The 15,835-nt window shown below is 40.1% G+C and overlaps 1 long non-coding RNA gene across 4 annotated transcripts in view; it reads right to left on the bottom strand.

Annotated features, from left to right (window-relative positions):
- The window catches only part of LOC118903179, a 46,741-nt gene that overhangs the window by 3,240 nt on the left and 27,666 nt on the right, over positions 1 to 15,835 (bottom strand). For 3 of the 4 annotated variants that reach the window (XR_005021742.1, XR_005021743.1, XR_005021740.1), the window contains exon 1: positions 2,600 to 2,636. This is a non-coding gene — a long non-coding RNA (uncharacterized LOC118903179). Of the gene's footprint in view, positions 1 to 2,599; positions 2,637 to 6,642; positions 7,037 to 15,835 lie in introns of those variants that run through there. The other variant, XR_005021741.1, reaches the window with a different exon arrangement.

Genomic DNA, 15,835 nt, shown 5'->3' with positions numbered 1-15,835 from the left:
GTGTACCATTTCATTCAAATGTACACACAAATAAAAATATTATTATGCAAATACCATCAGTAGCTATCTATGTAGGGTGGAATGATGGGTGATTTTTACTTTCTTAAGATTTTTTGGAAGAGAGGAAGAAGTCAGAGATGGGGCTCTAGTTCCACACTTCTCTCAGGATTGAACTTCCAAGGACAGTATGTGTATTAAGGACCCACAGTTTCGGGGTGGGATGAGAAATACCAGAATAGACAGCTTGTCCTGGATTCCCTGGAGCAGTCATTTAGAGAGCCCGTGCAGCACTCAGTAATCACAGATGGCCCACCAACATGCCCCCGTCTACTTGGTGCCACTGCCAACATGGTGCTACATCCAACATGGCACTGCTGCCAATGTGGCACTCTATCCAACATGGAATTCCTCTAACATGTTGCCACCACCAACATAGTGCTGCATCCAAAGGGCCCTACCACACAGTGGTACTCTATTCAACATGGTGCTACATTCAACATGACATCAGAACCAACAAAGCAACTGAGCTGTAGAGTAACTGTGGCTGAGGAAGACTCCCAGGCAGTGGAGCTTGAGGTCAGCTTCACTGGCCAGCACATCCCAGTGAGGTGCCAGAGCAGAGGCAGAATCCAAGTGGATAAATAGGTTAATGAGCAAGGACCAACCACTCCCCGTATTCAAGCTTCCTTACCCAGGATCCCAGGAAGGAGGGAAAGAGGAAAGAGGAGAACCCTTGAGAGGGGGGCAAATGCTGAAACACAGAGGCAGAGGTTTACACACATTTGATATGTGGTTGTTGAGTTTATACACACTACATTTCCCTTTGCCTTGGCTAGTTTTCTTGCTTTGAGAGGGGATGTCAAAATATTCAAGCTTATCAATAGCAACAGGTCCTTGGACCTTTATTCTGCAGATTTGTTCATTACCCCATAAGCCTATTACTTTGGCCTTTCTTGAATTTACCCCCTGGAGAGATGTTTTAGGGTCTCTTTGGCAGCCTTTTGCCAAATAGGTTTTTCTATAACCAACTCTCCCTTTTATAACTTAAGCTCGTTGCCCTTTGAAAGTCCTTTTACTTACTAATTAATTTGCAAGGAACACTTTTGTTTACTCATTAACAGTGATCACTGCTCTCAACATACACTGCATATTTTTATTGTACAACACATATTTTAACCACACTAAGAAAACGATTTAAGGGAAAAAATTCCTCATATATCTCCCACTTAATATGTTAAATTTCTCCAATTCAGCTCTGAACCAACATAACCTGACTCACTGATATCAGTGTTCTAGTTTCTGCATTTAAGATGCTTTGTAAGCTTGGGATTAACATACACACACTACTATATATAAAATAGATAACCAAAAAGGACTTACTGTATAGCATGGGGAACTATACTCAATATTCTGTAATAACTTATATGGGAAAAAAATCTGAAAAAGAATGAATATATGTATATGTATAACTGAATCACTATGTGGTACACCTAAAACTAATACAACATTATAAATCTATTATACTCCAATAAAATTTTTTAAAATGCTATTGTACACAACCACATCGTTTGCCTTCAACATTGCCGTTTCTGTTGACTTCATGGTATTTCATTATGTTGATAAATTAGCATCTCTTGAGCCATTTCCCAAGTGTAACAGTTTAGGTAGACTGATCCTTTAAAAAGTGTTCTGGGGTGATCTCAATATAGGAACTTAAACAAAGTCACAAAATGATTACAGATCTCCAAACAAAAAAGTTCTGAAGAGAAAATCTAATTTTGGCTAACTATTAAAAGAATTAAAAGATCTCTCTTGTCAATTTTAATGTCAAGTAAACATGAAAACCAGTGTGTGTGAGCCCTAGGCATAAATAATAAAAAGTAATAGTATATAGTTTATTCATGAAAACCTATGAATAAATTAAGAAGAAAAGGTATTATTGTTATTATTATTAATTACTCATTAAAAAGTCATAGTCCCTCCCTTTTCTGGCTGAGGGATTTACCTCCAATTCCTTCTGGATCTGGTAGAGTGAAGAGGCAATATCACTTCACCAGCTCCACTATGACCAAGATGTGTGGTCTTCAAACCAGGATCTGATTCCCCTGGGGCATGAGAAGGCCTTCTTAGGGCTTTGATACATGTTTCCAGTTTTTCATTGCCCATAAATTTTCTAACATTGGTTGGCCCAAGTCTAGGCCTGGATCACCAATAGCCCTCTGTCCCTTTATAAGAAAAAGTCATTACCCTTCTTTACTCTTGGAGAGGGCTTCCTGTCTCTCCCTGTCTTGGGCTCATTTCTGTTAAGAGTAAAGTTAAATTAAGACCAGGGCATTCTGCCCCAAGTTTTGAATTCGGATAAATGATAGAGGCAGTGGGAGTATTGACAATTTTTATTCAATAATTTTGCCTCTTCTATCCCCTGACTATTGCCCAAGAATGCCTAGCTCTTGGAGAGCAGAACAAAAAAGGCAAGAGTATCAGCCATAAAAAAGGATGAAATCATGCCATTTGCAGAAACATGGATGGACCTAGAGATGATCATACTATGTGAAGTAAGTCAGACAGAGAAAGACAAATATCATATGACATCACTTACATGTGAAATCTAAAATATGATACAGGGACTTCCCTCGCGGTCCAGTGGTTAAGACTCCAAGTTTCCAATGCAGGGGACGTAGGTTCAATCCCTGGTTGGGGAACTAGTATCACACATGCCGCGTGGCTTGGCCAAAAAAAAAAAGATACAAGTGAACTTATTTACAAAACAGAAAGAGACTCACAGACATAGAAAACCAACTTATGGTTACCAAAGGGGAAAGGGGGGTAGTGGAGGGATAAAATGGGAGATTGGGATTGACATATACACACTACTATATACAAAATAATCAACAAGGACCTTCTGCACAGCACAGGGAACTATACGCAATATTTTGTAATAACCTGTAAGGGAAAAGAATCTGAAAAGGAATATATATATGTAAAACTGAATCACTGTGTTGTACACCTGAAATTAACACGATTTTGTAAATCAACTATACTTCAATTTTAAAAAAGCACGATAAGAAATTCTGTCCTGAATGCCAAAAATGTCTTTCTATATGTATATAATGTAAGCAGGTCTTTAAATGATCATTCTTGGAAAGAAAAAAAGTACAGACTATTGACAGTGATTCTTTTAAATACACCTGGAACGTTTTCATGGGACTACTAAATCTTTCCAGATTTCTTGGATAAAACTTTTATCTGATTTATTTTAGATTTGTTGTGCATTACTTGATTAGGTAGTTAAAATCATTTTTATCAAATCATATCATGATGGGCTTCCCTGGTGGCGCAGTGGTTAAGAATCTGCCTGCCAATGAAGGGCACACGGGTTTGAGCCCCGTCTGGGAAAATCCCATATGCCGCGGAGCAACTAAGCCCGTGTGCCACAACTACTGAGCCTGCGCTCTGGAACCCGCGAGCCACAACTACTGAGCCCGCGAGCCACAACTACTGAAGCCCGTTCGCCTAGATCCTGTGCTCTGCAACAAGAGAAGCCACCACAATGAGAATCCCGAGCACCTGGGCGAAAGTAGCTCCGGCTCACCGCAACTAGAGAAAGCCCCGCGCAGCAATGAAGACCCAAAACGCAGCCAAAAAAAAAAAAAAAGGGCTTCCCTGGTGGCGCAGTGGTTAAGAATCCGCCTGCCAATGCAGGGGACACGGGTTCGAGCCCTGGTCTGGGAAGATCCCACATGCCGCGGAGCAACTAGGCCAGTGAGCCACAATTACTGAGCCTGCGCGTCTGGAGCCTGTGCTCCGCAACAAGAGAGGCCGCGATAGTGAGAGGCCCGCGCACCGCGATGAAGAGTGGCCCCCGCTTGCCGCAACTAGAGAAAGCCCTCGCACAGAAACGAAGACCCAACACAGCCATAAATAAACAAATAAATAAATAAATAATTTTTTTAAAAAAGGGAAAAAGTCTTTCAGACTCATTAAAAAAAAAATCATATCATGAAGTATTTGTTATAATGGTAAACCCTTATTGTTTTAAAAATTGGTTTTGTTCTGGCCGCGTCATGTAGCTTGCGGGATCTTATTTCCCTGACCAGGGACTGAACCCTGGCCACGGCAGTGAAAGCACTGAGTGCTACCACTGGACAGCAAGGGAACTCCCTAAAAATTGTTAAATATCGTCTACCTTCTATTGACCAAAAAAAAAAATGAAATTACATGCTAGTTTAATTAGTGTTTAGCAGTAAATACTTTTCTCTTTCATTAAATAGGAAAAGATTTCCTATATGGAGTTATTTACTGTTTTTATACTTGATATTTATTTATTTTTTTAAAAAGCTAAACACTAGAATTTGAATCACATCCACATACACATATGTACTCTTTACCCAGGGAAACCATGCATTTATCATACTCCTTGCTTCACAAGTAATGTATAATTTTAGCTACACATTACATTGCATTATTAGAAATTAGTAAGAAACAATATATTGATGTATTATCTTATTTTTAATAAAATAATTATAAAATGGATAACTTAATTATATTAGATCTATATCACTTTATTTATTAATTTATTTATTTTTGGCTGCATTGGGTCTTCGTTGCTGCGTGGGGGCTTTCTCTAGTTGCGGCGAGCGGGGGCTACTCTTCGTTGTGGTGCACAGGCTTCTCATTGCAGTGGCTTCTCCTGTTGTGGAGCACAGGTTCTAGGCACGTGGGCTTCAGTAGTTGTGGCTCACGGGCTCCAGAGCGCAGGCTCAGTAGTTGTGGCACACGGGCTTAGTTGCTCCGTGGCATGGGGTATCTTCCTAGACCAGGGCTCAAACCCGTGTCCCCTGCATTGGCAGGCAGATTCTTAACCACTGTGCCACCAGGGAAGCCCACTGCGCCACCAGGGAAGCCCAAGAACTATATCACTTTAAACTAGATAGATTTTAATAATCTGATTTATAGATTTATTTATTTCCTAGTGGTTACTGTCATGTTCCTTGAAATAAGTATTAACACATTTATTTGATGTAAAAAATAAACACGTTTTTCTGACAATAGGTAAATCTGATCTGATTTAATGACAGAGAAGATTGGTATTAGCAACTAGATTATATAGCTGACATTTTCCATCTTGTAAATGAACTAAAGTTGCGGTTCCAAGGTTATGAAGAAAATACATTTATAGCATGTGCTGTATTTAGGTGTATAGTTCAGTGGCATTAAGTACATTCACATTGTTGTGCAACCATCACCACTATCCATCTCCAGAACTTTTTCATCATCTCAAACTGAAACTGTGTACCCATTAAACAATAACTTCACTCACCTCTCCCCCAGGCCCTGGTAACCACTATTCTACTTAAAAAAAAAAAATTATTGAAATATAGTTGATTTACAATGTTGTGTTTAATTTCTGCTGTACAGCAAAGTGACTCAGTTATATATGTATATATATATTTTTTCTTTTTCATACTATTTTCCACTATGGTTTATCACAGGATATTGAATATAGTTCCCTGTGCTATACAGTAGGACCTTGTTGTTTACCCATCCTATATACAATAGTTTGCATCTACTAATCCCAAACTCCCAGTCCTTCCCTCCCACCCACCTTGGCAACCACAAGTCTGTTCTCTATATCTGTGAGTCTGTTTTTGTTTTGTAGATATGTTCATTTGTGTTGTATTTTAGATTCCATGTATAAGTGATATCATATGTTATTTGTCTTTCTCTTTCTGACTTACTTCGCTTAGTATGATAATCTCTAAGTCCATCCATGTTGCTGCAAATGGCATTATTTCATTCTTTTTAATGACTAATATTCCATTGCGTATATATACCACATCTTCTTTATCTATTTATCTGTCAATGGACATTTAGGTTGTTTCCATGTCTTGGCTATTGTAAAACCACTATTCTACTTTTTGTCTCTATGAATTTGTCTATTAAAGGTACCTCATATAAGTGCAATCATATAATATTTGTCATTTTGTGTCTAATTTCACTTAGCATAATATGTTCAAGGTTCATCCATTTGTAGCATGTATCAGAACTTCATTCCTTTTTAAAGCTGATTAATATCCCAACCATATTTTGTTTATTTATTCATCCATCCATAGATATTTGGGCTGTTTCCACTTTTTGGCTATTGTGAATAATGCTGCTATGAACATTGGTGTACAAATATCTGTTTGATTTCCTGCTTTCAATTCTTTTGGGTATGTACCCAGAAGTGAAATTGCTGAATTATTTGGTAATTCTATGTCTAATTTTTTGAGGAAGCTAAGTTGTTGGGTTTTTTTCAGTATAGCACATGCTATAAATGTATTTATCATGACTCTGGGTTACAGTTCAGACACAGAGCAGCCAGGTTTTCAGCCTAAGAGCAGGAGAGCTTCCTGAAGGGAAAGAAAGCAGATGCCAGGGCAAAGATAAAGGAACTTTTGCAAGTAGCTGACCTGCAATTCTCTGAGAAAGTAAAGGAAGAAAATGAGTTTACAGTCAGCGTTCAAGGTTAGGAGATGATCCACCACACAATTTTAAAGGAGCACTAGTGCTATGATGAAGCCAAGCATTGAGCATGGTATGGAATTTCAGAAGCTCTATGTCCTGTGATTAAAACCCACAGGCAGCTAGTGAGATAAGTACCTTGGGTCCAGAAGGGGAATTTGGGCGATGCACCACGGCAACCCCTTGTGCTGGCCAATCCACCTGCTTCATACAGTAGGTCCGTGCAGTAAGTGCCAACCTCTGAGTTCTGATGAAAATCCCATAGAATCAAGTTTCATCACACATTATCTCTGTTCCTCCTCTGAATCTGTTCATGCTGATCCTGTCTCCCAGAGACCTGTTAGCTACTGGAGGGGTTGGAACTGTGTCTCATACTTCTTCCATAAGCAGCGTGGTGTGATGCTAATGCTTGGACTTGGGTGACAGGTGGCCATGCAGTTGAGTCCAGGTCTGCCTCTTTCAGTGGATCTTGGGTAAAGGTGTTGGTCTTTCCCAGCATTGATTTGCTTCTCTGTAAAATGGCTTCACTGGGCTGTTGGGAAGATGAAGTAAGATGATGACTATACCCCATTTCTATTAACCAGTTGTAGAGCTTTCTGCATTTCTTTAATTAAAATAATTGTGCTCACTTTTCTTCTTAGAGTTAAGTCCTATACCACGTGACCTCTATTATTTTTGCATCCTATGATGAAGCTGATTGTCTAAGAGCATCTCCTACTGTTAGCCCCAGCCTCCGAAGACCAGTCACCACTGTTTTTTCTTGATGCTGGTGCCTCTCTCACTAGTGCATTTTTTTTTTTTTTTTTTTTTGGCCGCTCTGTGAGACATATGGGATTTTTAGTTCCCTGACCAGGGATAGTACCCACACCCCCTGCATTGGAAGCACAGAGCCTTAACCACTGGACCACCAGGGAAGCCCCTCGCCAGTGCATTCTTTTCTTTTCTTTTAAACTAATTAATTAATTGATTAATTTGGTTGTGCTGGGTCTTAGTTGCGGCAGGTGGGTCCTTAGTTGCAGCTCGCTGGTTCCTTAGTTGTGGCATGTATGTGGGATCTAGTTCCCTGACCAGGCATTGAACCCGGGCCCTCTGCATTGGGAGCACGGAGTCTTAACCACTGAGCCAGCAGGGAAGTCCCTGCTAGTGCATTCTTGACTGCTTTGATAAAAGGAGTGTCCTCTGGGCTCTCCCATGGAACAGAGTTAATGCAGAGAGTGGGTTGAGAGAATAGTCAATGGATTAGACACAAGTGGATTCAGCACAAGAAGGAAGTGAACCCCATGTGATACACGGAGAATAGGCACAAATCCCACAGAAGACAAAGACTCCTGACTAGAACAGAAAAGTACCTCCTTCTAGGACTTAACTGTGGGCTGAGCTGATCTCAGGGTAGCGTCACCACAATTTTATGTTGTCTTTAAGTGGCTGGCAGAAGTATCCAAGGATCATAACCAGTCTCAGACTAAGACTCCATTGTAAAAATCAGAATGTTTTGGCCGCACTGCACAGCTTGTGGGACCTTATTTCCCCAACCAGGGATTGAACTCTGGTCCACAGCAGTTAAAGCCAGAGTCTTTTTTTTTTTTTTTTTTTTGGCTGTGTTGGGTTTTGGTTACTGCGTGCGGGCTTTCTCCTGTTGCAGCGAGCGGGGGCTTCTCTTGTTGTGGAGCATGGACTCCAGGAGCGCAGGCTCAGTAGTTGTGGCGCGCGGGCTTAGTTGCTCCGTGGCATGTGGGATCTTCCCGGACCAGGGATCAAACCTGTGTCCCCTGCATTGGCAGATGGATTCTTAACCACTGCACCACCAGGGAAGTCCCAAGCCCAAGTCTTAACCACTGGACAGCCAGGGAATTCCCCTTGAGCTTATATTTTTTATGAGGTCAATTTATCAACTGTCTTAAGTTCAATACTCAAGGAGGAAAGCAACACATAACTAAATCACAACTGCCACTTGAAGTTGATGAATTGAAAGGAAGCAACTCAGAGAGATCCTGCGATTTCTTTTTACTTGGACCATTCAGCACCTAAACACACAGGCCAGAAGTAAAAGGTCCAGCTCAGGGCTTCCCTGGTGGCGCAGTGGTTGAGAATCTGCCTGCTAATGCAGGGGACACGGGTTCGAGCCCTGGTCTGGGAAGATCCCACATGCCACGGAGCAGCTGGGCCCGTGAGCCACAACTACTGAGCCTGCGCGTCTGGAGCCTGTGCCCCGCAAAGGGAGGGGCCGCGATAGTGAAAGGCCCGCGCACTGCGATGAAGAGCGGTCCCCGCACCGCGATGAAGAGTGGCCCCCACTTGCCGTAACTGGAGAAAGCCCTCGCACGAACCGAAGACCCAACACAGCCAAAAATAAATAAATAAATAAATAAAGTAGCTATAAAATAAAATAAATGCTTATTTAAAAAAAAAAAAAAAAAAAAAAAGGTCCAGCTCAGAACCTTCTCACACCATATGGTCTCTTCATGCCCAGTAAGCTGTTCCCAGGACCTGTTTCTAGCGCCATAATGCCAGCTGCCCTTGCCTGTTCTAATTCTGCTCCTTGAGCTCCACCTCCTGTGTGATGCTGAATATTTGTCTGACACCACTGCCTGCAGGCTAGACTTCTTTCCCTCTAGTGGATTATGTGGGGCTCTACCCCATCCCCTCTTCAGAGCTGATGCACCCATCCCTCAGCTGCTGGAAGTATTAATTGTTGACAGTTCATATCTGCATTTCTCACTGGAAACTGCCCTCAGCTACAGGGAACTGGCCATGCAGGCTATGCCCCGTTCCACGGGCCAGCCCATAGCCAATGGTGGGCTGATGTGGAGATAAAAAAGCCAGCTCCTCATCTCACAACTTGAATCAACTTTGGGGGCTACCACAGCTCCAGATCTGCTTGTAGGGTGATCTGAGGCCTCATTTCCAACCTTGGTTGGCTTCTCCTTCTGCCCAGTTCTGCCTCCTTTGCCCCTTACAGTTGTGTCTACTGAGCATGTTCTCTAACAGACTTGCTGTACAAGTTTGTGGAACAAACTCTCTGCAGCTCAGAGTCTGTTTCAAGGGCAGCCAATCTAAGACATCCTCCTACTGGGAGTCAGGTCTGTGCTTGCTATGGAATCACAGGAAACAATCAAACCCATCAGGGGGTGGGGAGGCCTGTGTTCAGCAAGGCCTGTGTCCATCACTAATAGAATGATCTTGTGAATGTTCCTTGACCTCTTGGGTTCCCAGTTAGAACATGAGGAAAGAAGACAGTCTGTCTCTGATAGTCACAGAGATGTTGGAAAGTCCAATCCTACCATACATAAATATATATAGACTAATATAGTATATAGTGTATAGATATAGACACAGCTATAACTATTTATATAAAATATATAAACATATAGGTATACTAAGGAATATGTAAGCCAGGTTTCTCATTGCAAAGAAGGGAGTAACAAATATGGAAATGAAGAAAACTGGAAGAACTCTGCGGTATTGGATTATAACTAGTGGATTCAGTGTGAACCACTCATGAATGTTAATATAGGTATATACATATATAATATACAAATATACACATACAATGACATAAATAATAAATAGATATAAATGTGTATGCATGTGTATATAGGGGATTTACTTATGTATGTATCTATTTATTTATTTATATTCAAATATACCCTAGCTCTGTGCACTGAGAGGGCTTTGGAGCAGTAACACCCCCAATAGCAATGTACCAAGATCTAGTACCAAGTACCAAAATTTTGACTCCACTGAAAGAACCAGAACTCCTTGACTGTGACAAGAAAAATTATGAAATGAGCTTGAAATAATTTATGCCAGAAAGCAAGGGAGTGCTCAAAAATGATATAGTTCTTATCAAAAGGACACAGAAGACAGTTGAAGAGGTTTTTCACTAGTAAAATATCAGACAATTTGAGATTAATTAAAAAATGATCTCCTCAATTTGACTTATAAATTTAACACAATCACTATCAAAATCCAGCAGGCCTTTCTGGAAAAAATGACAAGCTGATCTTAAAATTTATATGGAAATGCAAAGGACCCAGGATAGCCAAAACAATTTTTAAAAAGAAGAATAGAGTTGGAGGGCTCACACATTTCAATTTAAAACTTACTATAAGGGAGAAATTGGCAAACTTTCCTGTAAAGAGCTCAATAGTAAATATATTACGCTTTGTGGACCATATGGTCTCTATCACAACTATTCAGCTCTTTTTAGTATATTAATAGTGTGGTGCAATCATCACCACAATCTAATATTACACCATTTTGTTACCCTCTAAAACACTTTGAACTTATTAGCAGTTGCTCCCCATTTCCTCATTCTATCTCCCCCAGCCACAGGCAACCACCACTCTACTTTCTGTCTCTAGAGATTTACCTATTCTGGCCACTTCACATAAATGAAATCACACAATATGTGGTCTTTGGTGACTGACTTCTTTCATTTAGCATGTTTTCAAGGTTAATCTATATTGTAGCATGTATCAGTATTTCATTCCTTTTTATAGAGGAATACTATTTAAATGATGGGTATACCACAATTGTTCATCCATTCTTCAGCTGATGGAAATTTGGATTGTTTCCACTTTTTGGCTATTATGAATAGTGTTGTTATGACCCAAATACAAGTTTTTGTGTGGACATACGTGTACATTCCTCTTGGTATATACCTAGGAGTGGAATTGCTGGGTCAAATAGTAGCTCTATGTTTAACCTTTTGAGTAGTTGCCAGACTGTTTTCCAAAGTGGCTCTACCATTTTATCTTCCCTCAGCAGTGTATAAGGGTTTCAATTTCTCCACATTCTAAACAACAGTTATTATCTGTCTTTTTTATTACAGCCGCCCCAGGGGGTATGAAGTAGTATCTCATTTGGTTTTGATTTCCATTTCCATAATGACTAATGATGCTGAGTGTCTTTTCATGTGCTTATTGGCCATTTTAATATTTTCTTTGTAGAAATGTCTATTCAAGTCCTTTGTCCATTTTTAATGGGTTATCTTTCATTATTAAGTTGTAAGAGTTTATATAGTCTAGATACATGTCCATTATCAGATATATGATTTGCAAATATTTTCTCTTATATGTGGGTTCAATTTCTTGGTGGTGTCCTTTGAAGCACAAAAGTTTTAAATTTTGATGAAGTCCAGTTTGTTTTTTTTCTTTTACTTGTACTTTTGGTACCACATCTAAGAAAACATTGACAAATTCATGGTCATGAAGATTTACACCTATGTTTTCATCTAAGAGTTGTACAGTTTTATTTAGGTCTTTGGCCCATTTTGAGTTAATTTTGTGAGATAGTAGTCCAAATTCATTCTTTCTTTTTTTTTTGCATTAAAATTTTTCCTTACTGAAATAGAGTTGATTTATAATGTTGTGTTAGTTTCAGATGTACAGCAAAGTGATTCAGTTATACATATATATAAATATATATATTCTTTTTTTATGTTCTTTTCCATTATAGGTTATTACAAGACATTGAGTATAGTTCCCTGTGCTATACAGTAGGTCTTTGTTGGTTATCTATTTTATATATAGTAGTTTGTACATTTTAATCTGAAACTCCTCATTTATCCCTCACCCCTCTTTTCCCTTTGGTAATTGTGTTTGTTTTCTATGTCTGTGAGTCTATTTCTATTTTGTAAATAAGTTCATTTGTATCACTTTTTTTAGATTCCACGTATAAGCGATATCATATGATATTTGTCCTTGTCTGGCTTACTTCACTTAGTATAACAAATTCATTCTTTTGCATGTGGATATGCAGTTGTCCCATTATCAACTGCCAGAATTAATGGTCTATCATCCTTCTTTTTGTGGCCCAATTTCCAAAGTTCCTTGATTTTTTTTTTTGCATCAAAAATTCAGTCAAGTGCTTCCCTGGTGGCGCAGTGCTTAAGAATCTGCCTGCCAATGCAGGGGACATGGGTTCAAGCCCTTGTCCGGGAAGATCCCACATGCTGTAGAGCAACTAAGCCTGTGTGCCACAACTACTGAGCCTGCGCTCTAGAGCCTGCAAGCTACAACCACTGAAGCCGGCGCGCCTAGAGCCCGTGCTCCGCAACAAGAGAAGCTACCGCAACGAGAAGCCTGCGCACCGCAATGAAGAGTAGCCCCTGCTCTCCGCAACTAGAGAGAAGCCCACGTGTAGCAACGAGGACGCAATGCAGCCAAAAAGAAAAAAAAAAATCTGTCAAAGCTGAATTGAGTCATTTTAAGTCTCAACATGATATCACAAATTTTCCACCAATTGTACAAAATGTCCCCTTGGGCCAGTTTTAAATTAGGCTCATGCAACAGAACGCGCATTTCATTTGAAAGCTTTAGTGCAGGTGTGCCCAAGCCATCAAATCCAATTAAACAGGACCAAATGCCTTAATAGCTGAAGACTTAGTTTTTCAGCAGGCTGTCTCTACAGAGGTTCCAAGCATATAAAATAGTGAAATCCCAAGAAACCATTTTTTTTAGACCAGCCAAGAAAGATTGGTACTAAGTAATTTGGAAGGGTGTCAAGGGTAATTCAATTTGTTACAGCACTGATTCTGAGGAGAGAGTACCAAGTGCACTTGCCCTTGAAGGATAAGTTGTACTCTGACCTCTGGCAATGAACGGCAGGGTCTTTGGTTGATGGGAGAGGGTGGGCAATAGTTCTGAAGTAGAAGAGTGTGGTATACATGGACGGTAATGTGTAGAGGGCAGCTGGACTTAAAAAGGCATGCTGGGGCAGATGTGGGCTGGGTGGGGGAAGAGAACTCAAATGCCTGGCTGAAGAAATATGAAATGTTGTTAAGAAAAATTACTTGGAAAAAAGGCAAGAAGGTAGGTGGCACGTACTTTTCAACGCATTACTGGGGATGGATGGTGGTCTCATCTAAGAGTTAATTCATCACCTAGCTTAAGGGAATGTAGCATTGTTATTACTATCAATTATAGGCTTAGACTCTGAAGTTATATGCTAGATATTATCCAGTAGAAAAGATAACCCAAAGGGTACAGTTTGAATGCCCTCCTGGATATGAACCAGTTTTATATCTAATCTAACGTTTTAATTCTAACATTCCTTTTTTACTCCTAGTTTTCTTTTATAAATGTCTATGAATACCCAGTTCCTCAACATGCTCTTATAACCAGCTTTAACTTACTGGCTCCCTTACTAATAAGTTAATAAATCTTGACATATGTTCATTCTGTGTTTGTATGAATCATGTTTTCAACATTTAAAAAAATTATACTTTGCCAGCATTCAACCGTGATGACCCAAACTATCAAGGGTTGTTAAGCATCCTTTGAGAAAAAAAGCAGCCCTCACTCCACCGAGGAGCCCAACTCTAAATCGTCTTTGGGTTCCTCATTCTTCATGAATTTGTAAAGGACTAAAAAAATTTTAAAGCTGTGAAAATGTATTCCAAGGGAATGGGAGGCTCATTCCTGATGGCTGTGTTATTACACCACCCTAGATAGTACAAACCCTAGGAAGCCAGACATTCTCACATGAGCATGTATTTAAGAATGATTTCAGGCAGTCTTTCGTCTTAGCCCCTGCCTTGGCTAGCTGCTGCTCCATTGTTGAAAGTCTATAACCTAGATTCAGATTCTCATAACCTAGCACATAAAGCTATCTAACCACTTGCTTTGGTTCTCTGTAGGAAAGGAGAGAACAACCCTCTTGGCTTCAAGTATGCTCCAAAGTTACTAACAAACTCGCTAATAGGGCTAATGTTCACTGCCTGGAAATGCCCTCACTTGCCCCCTTTTTGGTCAGATAAATAGTTACTATTTAGTGCTCAACTTATGTACCACGTCCTTCCTAAACTCCTCCAGGCATGAGGAGTTACTTCCTTTTCCCTTAGCACTCTGGTCCCATCTTTACAGTACGTTCAATACAGTACTACCCCTTAACTGTTTTAAGCGTTTCTCCAGTTACTTTGAGGGCCTCCCAAAGGCAGACATTATTTCATTTATTTCTGTACCCTCTATTTCTACCCACAGGTTCTGGCATATAGAGAGGATTCAATAAATTGCTGTTGAGAGAGCACTTTGATCTGAACACCAGTTCTCTAGATACAAACCATTTTCTCAATTTAAAAAAAGCATGGAGGGCTTCCCTGGTGGCGCAGCAGTTGAGAATCTGCCTGACAATGCAGGCGACGCAGGTTCGAGCCCTGGTCTGGGAAGATCCCACATGCCGCAGAGCAACTGGGCCCGTGAGCCACAATTACTGAGCCTGTGCGTCTGGAGCCTGTGCTCTGCAACAAGAGAGGCTGCGATAGTGAGAGGCCCGCGCACCGCGATGAAGAGTGGCCCCCGCCTGCCACAACTAGAGAAAGCCCTCGCGCAGAAACGAAGACCCAACACAGCCATAAATGAATGAATTAATTAATTAATTAAAAAAAAAAGAGAAACCTTAAAAAAAAAAAAAGCATGGAAAATTATTGTACTTCCATGGAGTATACATACAAGTTTTCTCTCTGAGATGTACATAGTTGTGAGTGCTGTCTGGTGAGGCAGAAATTAGATTGTATTAGGGATAAAATGACCAAAAATTGTCTCTACCATACGGGGTACTTGGATATGCTGAATTATGTTCGGTCATATGCTAGGGTTAAATAGTGTGAACGAAATGAACAGACGCTTTGCATATTACAATAGGGTTAAAAGTTTGTAAACATTAGACAATCCCTAATCTCAAAAACAGTTCCCATTCATTTGAAATGGACAACAGTACACATTTACAGTTTTGCCCAAAGCTAGCTTAACTCTCTTGACTTCAGTCAAACTATAAAATAAAGAGATCCAAATAATCTGGACATTCTTCAGAATATCACATTGGTCCACTATATTGATGACATCATATTAATTGGACCAAATAAGCAATAAATGGCTAGCATGATGGAGTCTTTGTCATGTGCTACAATGGCTGGGAGAAAAATCCTATGAAGATTTGGGGACCACCACATCAGTAAAACTTTTAGGGGTCCAGTAGTCTGGTACATCACCTCCAAAACAGAAGACAAATTATTGCATCTTGCACCTCCCACCACCAAGAAGAAAGCAAAATTCATCCTTGCCAATATTTGATATGGTCAGTCTTTCTAACTTTAGCTATTCTGATAGGTGTGTGTGTAGTGGAATCTTGTTCCATTTTATATTTGCATTTCCTCAGTGACCAATGATGTTGAGCACCTTTTCATGTTCTTATTTGCCATGTGGATATCTTCTTTGATGAAGTGACTGTTCAAATCCTTTACTCATTTAAAAAATTGTGCTGTTTTCTTATTGATTTTTGAGTTCTTTACGTATTCTCGATTCAAGTTCTTTATCAGATATATGCGTAG

This window comes from Balaenoptera musculus, chromosome 11 (assembly GCF_009873245.2).
Source record: "Balaenoptera musculus isolate JJ_BM4_2016_0621 chromosome 11, mBalMus1.pri.v3, whole genome shotgun sequence".
Lineage (NCBI taxonomy): Eukaryota > Metazoa > Chordata > Mammalia > Artiodactyla > Balaenopteridae > Balaenoptera > Balaenoptera musculus.
Note: the sequence above shows the minus strand (reverse complement) of the source record. Positions and strands in the feature narration are given on the sequence as shown.